The sequence below is a fragment of the Plectropomus leopardus genome, chromosome 6 (assembly GCF_008729295.1).
Source record: "Plectropomus leopardus isolate mb chromosome 6, YSFRI_Pleo_2.0, whole genome shotgun sequence".
In the NCBI taxonomy this organism is placed as follows: Eukaryota; Metazoa; Chordata; class Actinopteri; order Perciformes; family Serranidae; genus Plectropomus; species Plectropomus leopardus.
In genome coordinates, this window is record NC_056468.1 from 894,570 (window position 1) to 911,640 (window position 17,071).

At 40.8% G+C, this 17,071-nt stretch overlaps 1 pseudogene; it reads right to left on the minus strand.

The window, feature by feature from the left end:
- The window catches only part of LOC121943980, a 93,658-nt pseudogene that overhangs the window by 47,860 nt on the left and 28,727 nt on the right, over positions 1-17,071 (minus strand).

Here is a 17,071-nt window from a genome sequence, read left to right on the forward strand (position 1 = left end):
GCTTATTAGCAACAGCAGCTAATCGGCTGTATAACAACAGCGGTGCTGTCGGTTTTATTTACGTGATAATCAGATAATGGTATATTTATCTCTCTACACACACACACACACACATACACAAATATACATACAACTTATCAGGGAATCATATCGTAATCACGACCAGAGAAATTAAATAAACAGAATCAAAAAGTGTTGTGCCCACACAAAAATATAATAAAAGTGGTGCCTTGTAATATTGCCCCATGTATTATTACACAGCTCAACTTTAAGTAAATACTACGTTCAGTACTGTTTAGTAACTGTCACTAGTGCTCTGGAGAAATACTGAATTCCAAATCTTGATTCGGAAAATAACGCATTTTACGTCTTTAGGACTTAATGTTTTTAATAATGGCTATTAAAAAATGCGCTCTGAAAAGTCAACATGTCTCAAAAAAATGTATCCAGTGATTTAAGGAGGTCTCTTTCCCAATGTTAAGCAAATTGAGAAAAGTCTTTCTGGGCCAGTGTGCATAACGTGACGCTGTAGTTCCACTTTAAGCCACTATGTAAATATTGCTTCAGAGGGTGGCGCACTTCCTGTGGGCCTGCTTCATGCGCCACTGAGTAGCTCTCATAGGAATGAATGAGGCCCCGCCCCAACGGTTACTGCGAAAAAGATTCTAAAAAGGGCTATTAAAAAATGCGTTCTGAAAAGTCAACATGTTTAAAAAAAATTTCCATTGATTTAAGGAGGTCTCTTTCCCCATGTTAAGCAAATGGGGAAAAGTCTTTCTGGGCCAGTGTGCATAACGTGACGCTGTAGTTCCACTTTCGGCCACTATGTAAATTTTGCTTCAGAGGGTGGCGCACTTCCTTGGGGCCTGGCGCTGCCGCACACTTTATGAATGTTACATGTTGTAGTAGTGGTGCACACTACTCCAGGGAAGCTGAAGTGGGAGTGTCTATCTTCGACCCCCAGAAAAGTACCTGATACCAAAGGCAAGTAAAGTAAAGTAGAGCCGGTACCATGTAGTGGAAAAGCGCCATAAGATTTTTTAAAATGACTAATCCTTTTTAAAAAATGACACCATACTTTCGAGTTTGGTTTACATCTTCAGAGAGAACTAAAGTATTCATTATCAAAGACAAACACGCAGGTCAGTTGAGATTTACTTCACAGCTGAGTTGATTACTATGTGCCATCATACTCAAAAGCAGTCACATTATAGGGCCAAAGAAAAAAAAAAGATTTCCTGCCTTAAAAGAATACTTAACCCCCTCCAACGACTATTTAGATATCAGTCACTCACCTGGTCATACACTGAATTTGTGAAGAAAACATCTGTTTACAAACTGAAACTATTCTGGCAGTATAATCTAATTTCTCCTTTCATATGGTCAGTGCTGATTGCTACTTCCCTATTGGAAAAGGCTGTCTGTTTGAGATGTTTTGGGCATACAACTGAAAAATGAGACCTGGATTAGGCTGTATGATAATGGTTTTTGGATTTTTTCGCTTCCCGAGACATCCAAATAAAATGATTTATTCACAAATTCAAATAACAAGTCTGAGTAATTACTATAGAAATTGTCATTTGGGGAGTGAAATATTCCTTTAATCACACCCCAGTAAATAAAAAGCAAAAACAGCACTGGTGCAACCTTGAGTTTTGGCAGCCGCTTGATGGTCTTGAGAGGCCTGAGCACTCGGAGGACCCTCAGTGACTTGATAGTGCTTATGTCTTTGCCTTTGGTCCCCCTGTGGAGAGCAAACACAGTTAGACCACACAGAATTATTTATTAACGACATGTAGTTCATCAGTTCTTTTTCTGTGTGACTAATATTACTGATAAACAGCACATGTTGGAGAAATTGGTTTTCAGAATTAACTTTAACATTATATTTTAACTTAATTTCAATTTTCACCATGTTTGAAATGTGGCTTAATGTGAATACAGTGTGTTTAGATCAGCTGGGTCAATAAGGCACACAACAATAGGCCTTCTTGATATCAACAAAAACATATCCCTGAGAAGTTAATGTGAAATACAGAGTTGGAGTAAGGGCATGGTTAGCCTAGCGTAGCATAGAGATTGGAAGCAACAGAATTCAGCTTCCCTAGAGCTGTTTAAAGTTTTAAAAAATCCACCTCTAAAGCCCAACCTACCTCATTGAAATAATATTTATATACTATTAACTTATTTTCAGAAACATGTTACAAGAGAAATAGTTTTAGTTTAAATATTAGGACATGCTGTGTTGTGTGCTTTAAATCCCTGCAGACTTTTTCTTTATTAAACCATTGCCTGTCTATGATCTTTCTCCAATCTAGTGGAGTGTTTAAACATAACCATGAAACAGTTTAAAAATGATGTAGTCACTATGAGCAGATTTTACATTGTAAATGTAATGGATGATGAGGACAACTCCTAAGATATTCAAATGCCTAAAACAAAACTGAAACCTTTTTTTGAGATTCCTTAGATGACCCTCGGAGTCAGCTAATGGACCTAACTGTTTTGTTGAACTTACGACTCTTGTTAGCAGAACTAAATTACGACAGATTTTATTGCCTGTCCGACAGTTTGAGTTAACTTATGACTCATTTGGGGCAAGCAGCTGTCCACTGAACTCCTGCAAAGACTCAAGGAGACATCAGGAGATCCCTACGTCATAGAAACCGACAATTTATGTCTTTGTTGCTTTCGTCCAACACGTGACACACATCTGCACATCTCCAGACTGTAAGAGAGGACCACACTGACTGATTTTCGTATTCAAAGTAAAATGTACTTTGAAATGTTGTGTGGTGATCTCATACCTCACAAACACAAGCTGTGCCTATGTGTGTGTGTGTGTGTGTGTGTGTGTGTGTGTGTGGAGGGGTGTGACCTTTCGTAACCCCCTGCCAGCAGCATACTACACACTCAATGGAGAGACTTTTAAGACAGACTTTCGTTTTGATATGCATCTCCTCTATTTGTATCTTAATTATCGTTCCTTTACACTGTTGTGTGCAGATGCTGTATTGTTTTGTAATCGTGTGAACTGTGATTTTCTAATTATAGGTTTTGCTGATAGACCTTTGGTCATATAAAATACTTTCATACTTTGTTATATTGTGATGCTAGTACTTATATACCTTTACTCAAATATGATCTTTAATAACCTTTAATTATATCAGTGTTTTGACACTGTTGTATTATACCTATTACACTTACTTATTTTTACACATATGCGTTATGTTTGTTAAACATGGTTAATACTGTTTTACTTATTTAATGATCTGCCAAATAATTATTTGTTTTTCTCATAAGTGTTTGGTATCGATCAGCAGAGGAGAGTGTCATGGTTTCAAATATTGAAGATTTGAAGGCCTGTAGTGAACTTCATCAACACTTTAGGAAGACATTAGATCTAGATAGTTAAAACAGTAGAAGTGATAGAAGGGAGGAGTGTATTTGTCACAGGAGTTATGGCTACAGGAGGACCCCAAGAAGTTGAAGGGGGGGGGGGGGGGGGGGGGGGGGGTGGCTCGGTGGGCGTGGGGCGGCGGAGGTGAACATTCCAACACTCGAAGAACGAAACCTTTTGTGCAAGTGCTGCTTTACCTTGCTTCGTTGCATTATTTTTCTGTGACTGGGTTAAATAACACGTCCTTACAGTAGAAGTGATAGAAGGGAGGAGTGTATTTTTCCCGCTTTGACGGTCAAGCACCACACCCCTTTGTCACAGGAGTTATAACCCCAAGAAGTTGAAGGGGGGGTGCCTGCATGTGCTGTAGCCATGAGATGCTGTGATCTGCTGTTAATCTACCTCAAAAGAGAGAACTGTGGAAACAGCCTGTGCTGCATGTGTTCTAAATGACGATTTAGAACTAGAGGACTGCACAAGAGAGACTGTGAGACAAAGAGAGACTTCAAATGAAACAAAGTCTGATAAGCTGTCATCATGATCTAATCTCAGCCACATGAGGTGTCAGAAAATAGTCCAGCTGTTCATGGAGAGAGAGAGAGAGATGGAGCAATCAAACTCAAGCCGAGTTTGCAACATTTAAACCGACCGAGGCCATCCACCAGAATCACATGAGCATAACCAAGCTGTCTGTCCAGTGTCCTCACAAAGGCCAACTTTCCAGAGTGAACTGTTTCCCTGGCATCGAGACTTCTGAGGAAGGTGAAACGATCTTTTCTGTGCTGTTATGGGGTTGATGCTCTTAAATGATAGGGACACATAGGGAGTGTTAGACCTAAGTTAGGGTCTCCCATTAATGCAATTATGGGTTATTCTCTGATCAGGCCTCTTCTTTATCTTTTCCTTCAGTGTTTTATGGGATAGGTTGCCTCTCTGCTGTTGATCGATGCTTGACATTGACTTTTCTTTAATCTCAACTTTTCATCTGCTTGATCATCTTGCACTACTTAAGTGCACCGGATCAAGTCCAGATGTCACATCTAATTCAGTTCCTCACTGGTTTTCATCCCCTCATTTTATTGTTTCTTCATTTATGAGTTTGTTGTTCATTTAGTCGTTTTATTCATGTTGTGTCTTTGCTGTATTCACTGTTTTATCATTTATCCATACTTTTTCTTAAACTCATTCATTTGTAGTCTTTTAGGAGTAGTTTGGCTGTGTAGTGAGTAGTTTAATAAGACTTTCATATATAAAGACACTTAATCTTGTGATGTGTGTGTATAATGGCGAGTCCCTGTACACCTGGAAAAAGAACTCTGCAGCAAACTTCAAATTATGAGACTAGATTAATTAATAAGGCAAAATGGGCTATCAAGCTTTCTATTTTAATGGGTGGTGCTCCAAGGTTTTTAAACTCTAGTTTTTTAAACTATTGTAAACTTATTGTTCCTGATAGCCGAAGTTGAGTCCCATTACTCCACTTCATCTTTATACCAATTCATTTTTCTGAGTCATAATTTTGCATTATGAGTGATAGTTACGTATTTTGGTATTGATTTACTAATTAATTAATAATTTGAATTAATAGCTAATTAATTAATAAATCCCCTATATAAACTGCTACATAAAATCACATATTCTGGTGGAAAACAAGTTAAATACATTGTTAGTCAACATTTTACTGATACGATAACTATCAACATGTTCTGACTCGCCACGTTAACATTTCCTTGTATTGTCACTAGAAAATGTAGTCCAGGCAGAATTATGTTTCCTTCAAAACATATTTAGTCTTGCAAATATCCATTCTTCCTCACCAAGAATTGCTACCTTTACAGGGAACTGGGCCCATTTAAAAAAACACATAATACATGTTATTCCTATGGTCTGTCTAGTTAAAAAATATCTGGTAACATTCTTTCCCAAATCCAAAAACTAGAGTGTTAAAATTTATGATGTCATAGGGTACTAAATTGGGACAATGAAGGGGAATGTTCTGAGTATATGGGTACATTTTCTATTTCAGAACTGAGAGCACTACAGTGTCTGTGGAGCAGCTCCAGACTTCAAAATCACAAGTTTGAGATTTACTTCTCTGGTTTCTGGCTTTTCGAGAGGGTAGCCATGTTCATAAATATTAAACAAACTTTCCCAGGCAATTAAAATAACATATTGTAATCCTTTATTTAGCTGGTGTTTCTCTTTAATTCTGAGGAGTTTGCATGTTCCTTTGACCCTTGGAGCTGTTTTGTCAGGGGCAAAGCTCATGTCAGGGTCTCCAAAGACAAAGTGGTCCCAGAGAAGGGGCCACACTAAGTGCAATTCGCAGACCTTTGACCCATGGGACTCGGCCAGGCACAGCCCAAGACACAACAAGAGGCCGCCACCTGTTGACCTGGTTGGTCAACAGGTGGCGGCCTCTCCCCTCTCCCAAGGAAATGTCCTATCTTTGGAGGAACCAAAACTGGTCCAGGAGGTGGGGTTGTATGAACTAGAAATGGTTTAGCTCATATCTAGGCATAGCATTCTGAAGCCAAATTCCTTGAGGGTGTGGACTCTGGCTGTTTTCAGATATGCCCAGGGTTAGAGGTGCTGGGCGGCTGTGTGGATAATCACGAGCCCCTGACAGTGTTACTACAGTGAATTTTTCTCTGGGGAACAAGAGGGACGCCTCTATGTGATTGCCAGTCACTGAGAGGAAGTCACTGACTGTTGTTTGTGTTAATGCACCGAGCAGCAGCTAAGAGTACCCAGCCCTCTTGCAGTGTCTGGGTGGTGTCCTGGAAAAGATACCAAACTGCCGACTTTATAGTTCTACTATATGATGACCTAATACTAATGATGAAGAAATCTGGAGGGGAGTGATTGGGAGGAACAGCCTGCCTGTTTTTGAGTGGTGTTTAGTTATTGGACTTATGTGCTAGCCATGGATTGGCCATGACAAACACCACACTGCAGAGGGTGGTTCATGAGTGTACTTAGCAACACAACATCTTAGACCAAAGATTACTTACTGACGATCTGCAGCTGTTTGTTGTGGAAACGCAATAGATGAGAACAGCAGAGCTGTCAGCTGATCCTGATCTGGTGGCTAGTTGGATAAGATGGTGGGAAGGCTGTCAGACAGATCTGGTAAACCCAAATGTGTAGTGAGGGTGAACCAGGAATGTCTTGCTGAGGCCCCTGTCCATGAGACCCTCACCCACTACCAAGAAAAAAATTAATATATCCTTGGGGAAGCTGGAGACATGGAATCCAAGTGGGCCGTGTTCAAAACCTCGATTGTGTAAGTGGCTGCAAGGAGTTGTGGTCAGAAGGTCGCGGGTGCCTCTTGTGTCGATAACTTAAACCGTCTTCTGAAGCAGCAGACAGGTACTGGTTGGCCTGATGGCCTGCGACTAAAGTGATTGCCAAAGCAAGAACCAAGTGTGTAGGAGAACTTGAGGAAGGCTATGGAAAGGGACTTTTGGTTGGCCTCAAGGAAGTTCCAGAAAACTGACTCAGGAAGGGAAAGCAAGGTTTGGTTAAGGCTGTGTTCACCAGGAGAGGAGAAGTGTTGACCTTGACTAGGGGTATTTTCAAATGGTGAAATGAGCACAAACTCATACCCTGGGGAGGAGGCAGAGTCTGAGGACTCAAAGGAAGCCTCACCCATATCCTTGGCAGAAGTTTTTAAGGTGGTCAAAAAACTCCTCAGTATTAAGGTGCCACATGTGGATGAGATTTGCCCTGAGAGTATGAAGGCCCTGGTTAGGCTGTTTTGGCAGACACGCCTATTCAGCTGAGGTTGGGGACAGAGTCTGTGGAGCGGCAGACCAGGATGGATTTATTAATTTGGCAGACACTTATCCAAAGTCAGCCCCAAATGAGCTACAATCTAAGCCACAATACTTTGAGGAGAAGCCTTCGAGAATAAGCGCGACAACACTCAGTTACTGTTCCAGAGTCTCAAGGTTGCAGGTGCATCGAGATACACGTGCCTTGCAAGCAACTTTCAAAGAGATAGAGAAGGATCGGGAGAGAGAGACTGAGAGAAAGAGCATATCAGGTAAGTAAGTATTTTTTTGAAAAGGTAGGTCTTCCAGCAATATTTGAGGACACCTAACCAAATTTGAATGACCAAAAAAATCGCAAAGTATGTAAAAGAAGGTCTAAAAATCATGAAAAAATGCACAGTATTCTCTGATCTGAAACGCTGGGGGCGTGTACGCTGGAGGAGCGGAGACCACGTCCAATCGCGGGACTATGCTAATGATGCTTCTCGTTTTTATACTGCTACTTTTTCAGGGGCAGGGTTAAGCTGAGTGACTCCAGTGTGTCATTCATTTGTAGATAGTAGTGAGTGAGAGAACTCATAAACCTGGATGAGGTCTATAGGCAGGTAGATGCTGTGCTAGTAGCTACACTATAGGTGACCATTAGTGACTTGAAATTTAATTAAATAATTTTGTCACATGAAATCTTATAAGATACAAATCCAGTGAAATGTAACATGTGAGCAGCAAAATGGAGCCAGAGAAGAATAATGAAGAATGGAATGATATGAGCAGTTTTTGGCTGGTTGAAGACCAGACCTGCTCTTGTTGCGTCATTATGCATCCTGTCTTAATGTTAAGCTAGCCATACCATGTCCTGACTCCAGCTCCTTAGTTAACAGAGATATGACACTGATATTGATCTTCCCGTCTTACTCTTAGAAAAAATAAATAAATAAACATCAACAAAAGAGAATAAGCCTGTTTCCTTTTACCTTTTTAGAATAGCCAAAGCCAAATTTACCACACTGAGTGCCCAGCCAGAGAATCATTCTTTTTCTTTCCAAATATGTTCTTACTGTTATTTATTAATCACTGAAACTGTGCTCAAGCAAAGTAAAAACAAGTTATGTTCAGCAGAATATTCACACAGCAACCCACACAGACCCCAACAGTCCTCAACTTTACCCACTACTGTGGTATTATGTGAAACACAGTGTGGTGGAAATGCTGAATAGCTGATTTTATAAAAAACAAAACATTAGACAAAACACCTTGCATCATCTGTAATATGTAAAGTAGGTATAAATGGCACTACCTTTATGTGTATGACTGTACAGGAGTGGAGTGAAATTTCATTGGCACTTAGTGGGATATGTAGGAATTTGTTATTGTGTTATTCCTGAGCGGTACACAGCCCACACTACACTTCACAAAGGGACTTGCATCCCCTAACAATTCAGCTGTGTTTATCATGTAATATGGTTTACATGAACAATTCAGTGTAAAATCTCATGCAATAACTTAATTCACAGAGAGGTTTCCTTTGTCCTTTTCCTAAAAGAGGACTCCATTTCAACACATTGTTTTCCATGCAAATATGATCACACCTGTGCACCAGAGATCTTAATTAACAAGATGTCATGATAATCGAATAAGGTTGAGTTACACGGTTTTACCTGCAGTTTGTGTTCCTCCCCTCATGAGCTATCCAGGCGATTGCCAAAAACTGAATGCACCAATGTCAAAGTGCTAACGCAGAGAGTACACTTGTCATAAAGTAATTTTTTTCTTGAGAAATAGTGTACTTTGAGTCGTCTGAATACTATAACCCTTTAACTGCCAGCTCAACTGTTTGGTACAATTTGCGGATCAGATACGCAAGGCTCCTATTTTTGCTGTTTATCAAAGTTCAGCCAAATTTAAAACAGAGCAGACAGGAAATCAGACAGTGCTACAACATTAAAACATTCGGTTAATTTTCAGAATAAAACACTCCATGTTTACGTCTGATCGTATTTCACTTAACTAAATCAACGGAACGTCAAAATGAGCAGATCCAGGCCTGCATTCATCGGGTCAAAGGTTTTCGGAGGTCATTACTGGCAACATGGATGAGGAGAAGCCAATTTGGGAGGTGGAAAACCATAAAATTAATTGTGACACCACACATCTTTTTATAAGGACAGCCACAGAAAGGAAATGGCATGGAGCAACTTATAGGAGTTATGGGAGTGACTAGACATCACTGTAATTAATCCATGAATTGACTGGAGTTATTACTTCTTCTTCTGTACTGATATAATGCGCATGATTCTGTAATTACCGCGGGAACTCCTCGGTCTCACCACTCCAGCTCTGCTGTGTTGGACTCAAAACGCAACCAGTGGGGATTGATGGATGATGGAGCACGGACCAAAACTGCAGTGGAGCCGTATCGCAACGCACATGCAAGAAGTGGAAATCCGGGGTTAGAGAGGTAGGGGACTCATCACTTGTAATCCCAATAGCCATAAATGATGTGTACATGAGCAGCCTCTAGTTTGAATGCTAGAAACAAACTTCACAACATCTCATCCAACCACAAATAAAGGTATTCTCTCTGTATTATGAATATCCACACTTGACGGTGGAGCAAAAGGTCTGATTTAACAGAAAGTGTCAAGACTCGATGAATCATGTGAGTAGGGATATCTGTGCACACACTGCTCAAGGTCACTAAAGATGTTGCACTCGCTAACATAATGTAATGGATGTAGTTGGGAGAAGAATGAAAAAAAAGAGCCTGAGAGAGAAGCTCAAATCCTGTCAGGTTGAAACGCTGCTGGTAACAACACAATATAGGGAGCATGAACGTGCCTATAGCGTGGGTGGGAAGGGAGGTGGATGGATCAAACAAACCCAGACTTTCGTGTAGGAGTCTGGTGTTTGCTTCCCATCTGAATGTGATGTTCTTTTCTACACATTACCCTGTGCCTACTTTGCCTAACCCTAACCATCCGTGCCAGCATGTGTGTTGGCATCCTGGTGTTGGTTGCCATGTGCTTTTGTTGCCTAAACATAATGTGTATGGTGTCATCCCACCATGTGCATTTACTGACATCATGGTAGCGACATCCTGGAATGTAAATAGCAGATGCAGAAGGACACCTTAAATGTAATATTTAAACTACGTCAAATACAAAGCTGCAGTATGTGACAACTTGGAATGAGAGAATTTTGGACATACACATAATACAGTTAACAAGCCAATTATGCTAACAACGGGTCGGAAAAGTCTAACATCTTTTGACAGCACAAAAGCTAGTGGCTTCTAAGGGACAGCCCTAGTGATTACCCAGGACTCCCTGGAGAGCTGTGGTAATACTAAATAGATTTTTTATCAGTTGCATTGTACTTTCAAATGCTACATGTTCACCAGTCCAGAATAAAAAGGGGAATAGAATCAAGTGAATACCATGATTTCAGAAAATGAATGGTGTTTTTCTTGTAAGACCAGCTATAGCAAAGCTGGAAAAGATGAGGGATATAGAGCAGAATGCCTGTAAAGACATGACAAAATGGCGGCAGTACTGAAAATCCAACCCATTGAGAAAAGATGAGCCATATCAATAGTTTTTTTAAATCTCCCAGATGCATCAAATAGTGTAAACCTGTAACTTCTTAGAGGCCTGTGCTGAGTAAGTACTTCAAGAAGCCCTGAGAAGGATGATTAGAATAAAGGGATGATATGGTCTCCTACCAGTCAGACGTGCCTCGAAAATATTCAAAGGGAGGATTCCAGGAGGGTTTCTTATTCAATGCTCAAACTAAATCAGCTGGCTCCTTTTGACTGAATGAGTAGTAGCTCTACAATGAGCTTCCTCCAGATGCCCTAAATACTGTCTCTGAAGGTGAGCCCAGCCACCCCATGCAAACGGTCTCCTCAAACCTACCAATACAACTTTAGTGGAAACGGCAGAGAAGGAGAAGCCTTCCCTTTATTTCTGCCAGAGGTCTCTGAAGTAGTTGGGAAACTCTTTAGCAGTAAGGTGCCCGGTGTGGATGATGTTTGCCCTGAGATACTGAGGGCTGTGGACATTGTTGGGATGTCTTGTCTTACATGTGTGGAGGTGGTTGACGAGGGGTGATGGCTCTTATTTTAGAACAGGGGCAGGAGGTTTTGAAGCAGTTGTGGTGTTACAATGTAGCCTACCTAGGAAAGGTTATGCCTGTGGGTCCTGACCGATTGTGACCATACAGTGGTTCACTGTACTTGGTGTAAGCATGACTGTTGATGTTGGTGGAAGATAAAAGTGGTGAATGTGTAACCTCACTTCAGTGGCTACTCTTCAGTGTCCTCTAGGATATTTCCTGAAATTAATTTGAGCAGTTCTGATTATTGCCACAGTCTCTAGGAGCTCTTAAAGAACCGCCAGACTCCACTTTGAGAAGTAGTGTTATAAGTTGTGGGTTGACAAACCTTATAGCATCCATCTGATGATATAGATTTTGTCTTTCCATGTGCTCCTATGAGATCACGCAAATCACAACGACATGCAACAACTTCCATGCTCCGATGCACATTCGTCTAGCATGCGTTCATAGTAACATAAAACCAGAGGGTTTTTTAGACCAGGCAGTCACATTTTTAATATAAAATATAAATATAAATAAATATTTCAAAGAATACCCCTCAACACCCTGATATATATAGTAATGAAACAAGAGACAAAATGAAATTGGACTCATTACAGAGGCTGAGATGTGACAAAAGTCAGTCTGACACTTAGAGGGACATGAAGGTTCAAATGACAATTAGGACATCTGGCTTAGATGTGGCTGAGGTCATGACTGTTCATCATTTTCCTGGAACGAGAACAGAGAGCTCAGCCCTGACAACAAATCTCCCCTGTCTCAACACTGATCTATTTTTACCTCCATTACACCCCAGACACTCTCTTTCCCTTTCTGTCTCGCTTTCTTCATCCCTGAGAGTATGGATTGCATTGCTCAGCAAGCCGGCACTGGCTTTCTACAAGGTGTCATCTCAGTCAATGAACTTGATCACTCTGCAGAGTTTGTGATGTTGGTGCCTTTTGGAGAGTTTTTCATGCAAAATTCCTTTTGTTCGGTGTGTTGGCTTATTAACTAATACCCCTTTCCCACAAGAATTATCGCATGCACACAGGTTTTTCAAAGACAGATAAACCTGCTAAATATAAGTGAGTTGACTATATTCCCACGACTGGTAAAAATACATTATGTGTGTGTGGGTTGCTTTGTTGGTGTGTCTATGTGATGTCACAAACAGGCTGGAGAACAGGTAAACAGTAGATAGCAACAGGAACAGAGGTCTGTGGAAACTTTCCAATGGTTTCTTCTGTTTATCTTACTTATCCAGTCTCTCTTTTCTTCAAGGTGTAGATGTATATGGATCAGTGTTTTACTGAGGAGGAGGAGATGGGTGGTAATTATTGATGGCGCACCATTGCATTGCATTGCCTCGCTGGTTAAGGAGCTGAAATTAGTATGTTCACATCAATGCCAATCGAAGCCTGAGGCAATACAATTTGTGTCCACTGTAGAGTCATTTAATCCGGGTATGAATGCCGATCATTCACATTCTCATTGCATTAAAAGCCAGATGTTAGCAGGTGTTAGCAAGTTTTTTGTGCAGTGGGAATGAGGCTTTACAAATTAGCTAGTGTAAGGATTGGCCCTGGGTCAGCCCAGCTCTGCTAACAATGGTAAAGGGAGCGTATGCTAGCCACAGTCATTGAACTGGCATGTATTGAAAAATTTAGAGTAATAATGCTGCAAGTCTGAACAAAAGATGTCTCTGTGAGATAAGTTCAACAATTAATATTTGCATAGTCCACCACATAAGGTAGCTAATGTTACACGATGTTAACATTAAACTGGCCATACTAACAGTAAGCTAAGGTTCATACTAGAGGGCCAGGCACTCATTTGCTTTGCTGATTTGTGATTTTTATTGCCACCTATGGCAAAGGCAGAAAGACAGGGAAACTATTCCTGTGCTGGGAGGGGATGCCAGTTGTCTCCTGTTGGCAACAAAGTAGGAAATGGTGTGGAGTGAAATGGTTGCCACAACTACCCAGCCAGGTACAGCAGTCGGCCAACAACTGCCTCAGCTGCTTGACTAGGACACTGGATGGTGCCTCTAAGCATTACCTTTTTAGAGATTTTTAAGATGTGTTCAGACTGACAATACAAATTTTAGAGGCAGAGCAACTGCAAATTATGTCTGTAATTTATGGCATAATATAGGCATGGATATTTCTATATACCACTCTGTTAGCTACACAAAATTTGGGCTCAAATTATTCTCTAATGTCTATTTTGCAAATGTTGGTATTTCTTTTTGTAGTTGGTGTTGGACAGTGGTGGTGTGTGGCTGCAAGTCACTTAATGGGACAAGGAAAACAATGCCCCATCCTGTAAACTCTCCTCTTATCAACTTTGCTTGCTGGCCAGGTGGAGGTTTTTAAATGTAAACATCTTTAAACTTCGAGGAAAAAAATGGAGAAAATTTCGGGACGCATGACCATGTGGCCATCTCTTTGAGGTCAATATGTGTAATCAAATTATGATGAATGTCCCCAGTGGCACAAGAGATGGAGCCAATCAGAGCCTGGAGCACGTTCCTGGACACCACTGTCGACATCACTGATAACATCAATCAACTCACTGAGTCTGTGGTGGATTTAATTTGTAAAACAACAGAAGCAACTAAACCCCAAACTACAGTTAAATCAATCCACAAGCAGAGGGATTACCAGAACCATCCAGGACACCATGAACACACACACTGCAGCTTGTCTGGAAACAACAATTATTAAGCAGCAATGCAACTACATTACATTACACAAGTTAAAAGAGGTGACAGGATCCCTTTTCACTGGAGTTTTACCTTGTACTATATCATGTGACAATTGACTGACTGACTGACTGACTGATTGATTGATTGATTGATTGAAAATTGAGGAGGACACAACAGCGCAGGTTCAAAATGTTTCGTCACAAACCGAGTATATGACACACATCTGCTGCTTTGAGCAGTATTTCATTATTTGACGTCTGTCCGTTGACCCTTGTTAAATCTAAAACGCAGACTGGCCAGTGATAGCGCAGGATCAGCCAGCTCTGACAGGGTCCAAACACTACGCAGCTGTAGCCCATTGACTTTGGCTCTGTGGATTTCGAGCTAAGTGTTAAGCCCCGGGCATGTTGTGTAATAATGATACTTGTTAGCCCGAGAGGTTGAGAGGAGATAAACACTTTTTCCCCATTCCAAAACCAATATCAAACCCTGAAAAGTGTAGGGTTAGCTAGCTAGCTAAGTAGTTACTGAAAATATAGCCTTGTGAATGTATACACATGCTACTTTTGCTTGTTAATGACTGTAATAGTGAAAAAAAGACCGACCCCGTTTCACAGGAACAGTGGCGGGAAACAGGGAAACTTTCCGATATCTGGCCACACAATGCCATAACACACAGCCAGGTCAAAATCAGCAAAGTTTCCCTTTATTTTTTTATTGTCTTCTGTCAAGATCGCCAAGTGATGTGGGGGTTTACTTTTACACTGTGATTTGTACATAAGGCTTTTGCTTCTAAATATCTTTATCTTTTGAACCTGTTTTTGCTGCTGGGTCAGTCTGACATCCTGGATATCCTTCAAACACATACTGTCATAGACTCCTTTGTCTTATCATTCTTAAATCACTTTTTTGTTTTTCCAATATTTGATAATATTTCTTTGGGGAGGGCAGTTAGTGACATTGTGCCAGCAATGGGTGGGGCTTAGTAAATGTTCAATTGACTCTAGTAGAATTACAAACTGCAGACGCACTCTGTTCAGCGTAACCAGGCGGTTCAAAAGACTGTAACTTTGCAAGATACCAACTTTATTTGTCCAACACAGACTATAGAAGCCTCAAAGAAGTATCAGCTGAACAATAGAATGTATTTTTGGTTTTTCAATCCACAGGCAGTATGGAGAGCAGGAATGATCACAGCAGGCGTGTTTCCATCAACCCTCAAATCGCCCAAATTGAAATTGCAAATATAAAATACACCTAATGGAAACATGTCAATTTCTAAAAAAAAAAAAAATCTCCCACTCATGGTAGAAAGGTTTTTACACTCGCCTGAGGTGGTATTTCAGGCAAGTCAAAAAACCCATATTTTACAAAACTCCAATGGAAACACTTTTTGGGCTTTTTTAGGTCACATGATGCTATGGCTATGTGCTTGTCAGTAGGAACTGGCTCTCTCAGGCATGATGCAGCAGGAGCTTCTAGAGCTGTTACTGCATCACATAACTCTTCAAAAGTTGAGTGGATCATCTGAAAGATTTGCATTCACAATTCCTCTCTGAAATCGTGGACTATCACCTCTAATCCCTAATAAGTGGCCGCTCCCACGTATAAGGGGCTTTCCTTTCCATTATGGCTCCATAACATGCCTACCAAGGTTATTATCGTTAAAGAAAACGAACGAAATGACGAAAACTAGAATTAAAAAAACATTATCATTAACTGAAATAAATAAAAACCACAATTAAAAGAAAAAACGATAACTAACTGAAACTGTATTGTGTGTTTATAAAACTAACTAAATCGTATTGAAATTATAGATACAAAATCCTTCATTTTCATCTTTGTCAGTTTTGGATTGATTTGAAATCGAGCTTGAGCAATTTTACGTGAGCTGGCTGCACCATACAGCACATCACGTCAGTCACTTCTCGTCACTTCGCGTTTAGAGTTGGCTTCTCGTCACCACTCTACCTGGCAAAATGGCATCAAAAGTTGGAAAAAAGCGGCAAAGTCCTATATGGGGCTTCTTTGAATATGACTGCGAAACAGATAAGAGCAAGTGCCTTGTAGTGGAAATGGGTGATAAAATATGTGGATTACTTCTAAAGGGAAAAAACCCTACCAATCTAAAAGTCCATTTGAGAAGCTCGCACAAGAAGGCTAATCATGAGTGCCTCGACAAAGTGGCGTCTCTGAGTAGCTCCCCTCAAAGAGAAGCAACACACCAGCCAGGAGGTAGTACCAGGAAGGAGGAGACAACCATAATGGACTGCTTTCACCAACGACCAAATAGCTGCTGGTTAGTTAATACGCAGGAACGTCACAAGCGGGAAGATGCTCTCGTAAATATGTTTATTGAGACTGGTATGTCTACAAGACTGTGTGACTCAATTGCCTTCCAAAAGTTTAGCTTGTCACTCAAGCCAAAATTCAAATCACCCGGTGCTGCACGAGTGAATAACCTTATTGGAGCTAAGATGGAAAAGGCAAAGCCCAAATTAAAAGACATTATAAAGGACGTGAGGAAGCTGACTCTGTGTGGATGGTTGGAGCAAGAGAGGATTAACAGCATCCTTCATGGGTGTGTCAGCATGTTTTTATCATTCACCTGAAGGCCAGATTTACCATGCTCTGCTTAACCTACATCGACTGGAGCACCCACACACTGGGGAGTCCATTGCTCGCTGCATTGATGAGACATTAGAAGCATGGGGTATAGGAGAAGACAAGGTGCTGCTCATTGTGACAGACAACGGCTCCAACATAGTTAAAGTTGTGCGGCTGCTTAGAGGTAGAAGCCAAGTGCAAAGTGAGGAGTCCACAGGTGGCTCAGGGGCTCAGCCAGGAGATGTTGGAAATGGTCTGGATGAACTGTGGATCGAATCAATCAGAGTCGGAGGAGACAGACGAGAAGGATGAGGAGACTAGAGAGACGGGAGATCTCGGTGAGTGTGTTTATAGTACCACATTAGTCTTATTGATTTTTTAAAATTTGGATATTAAATGAAATGATATAAACTCTGGTTCGAGATTATAGCACACGTTGAAACAGCACTTTTGATATGCCGAGAAGACTGCTGGAGATCAGAA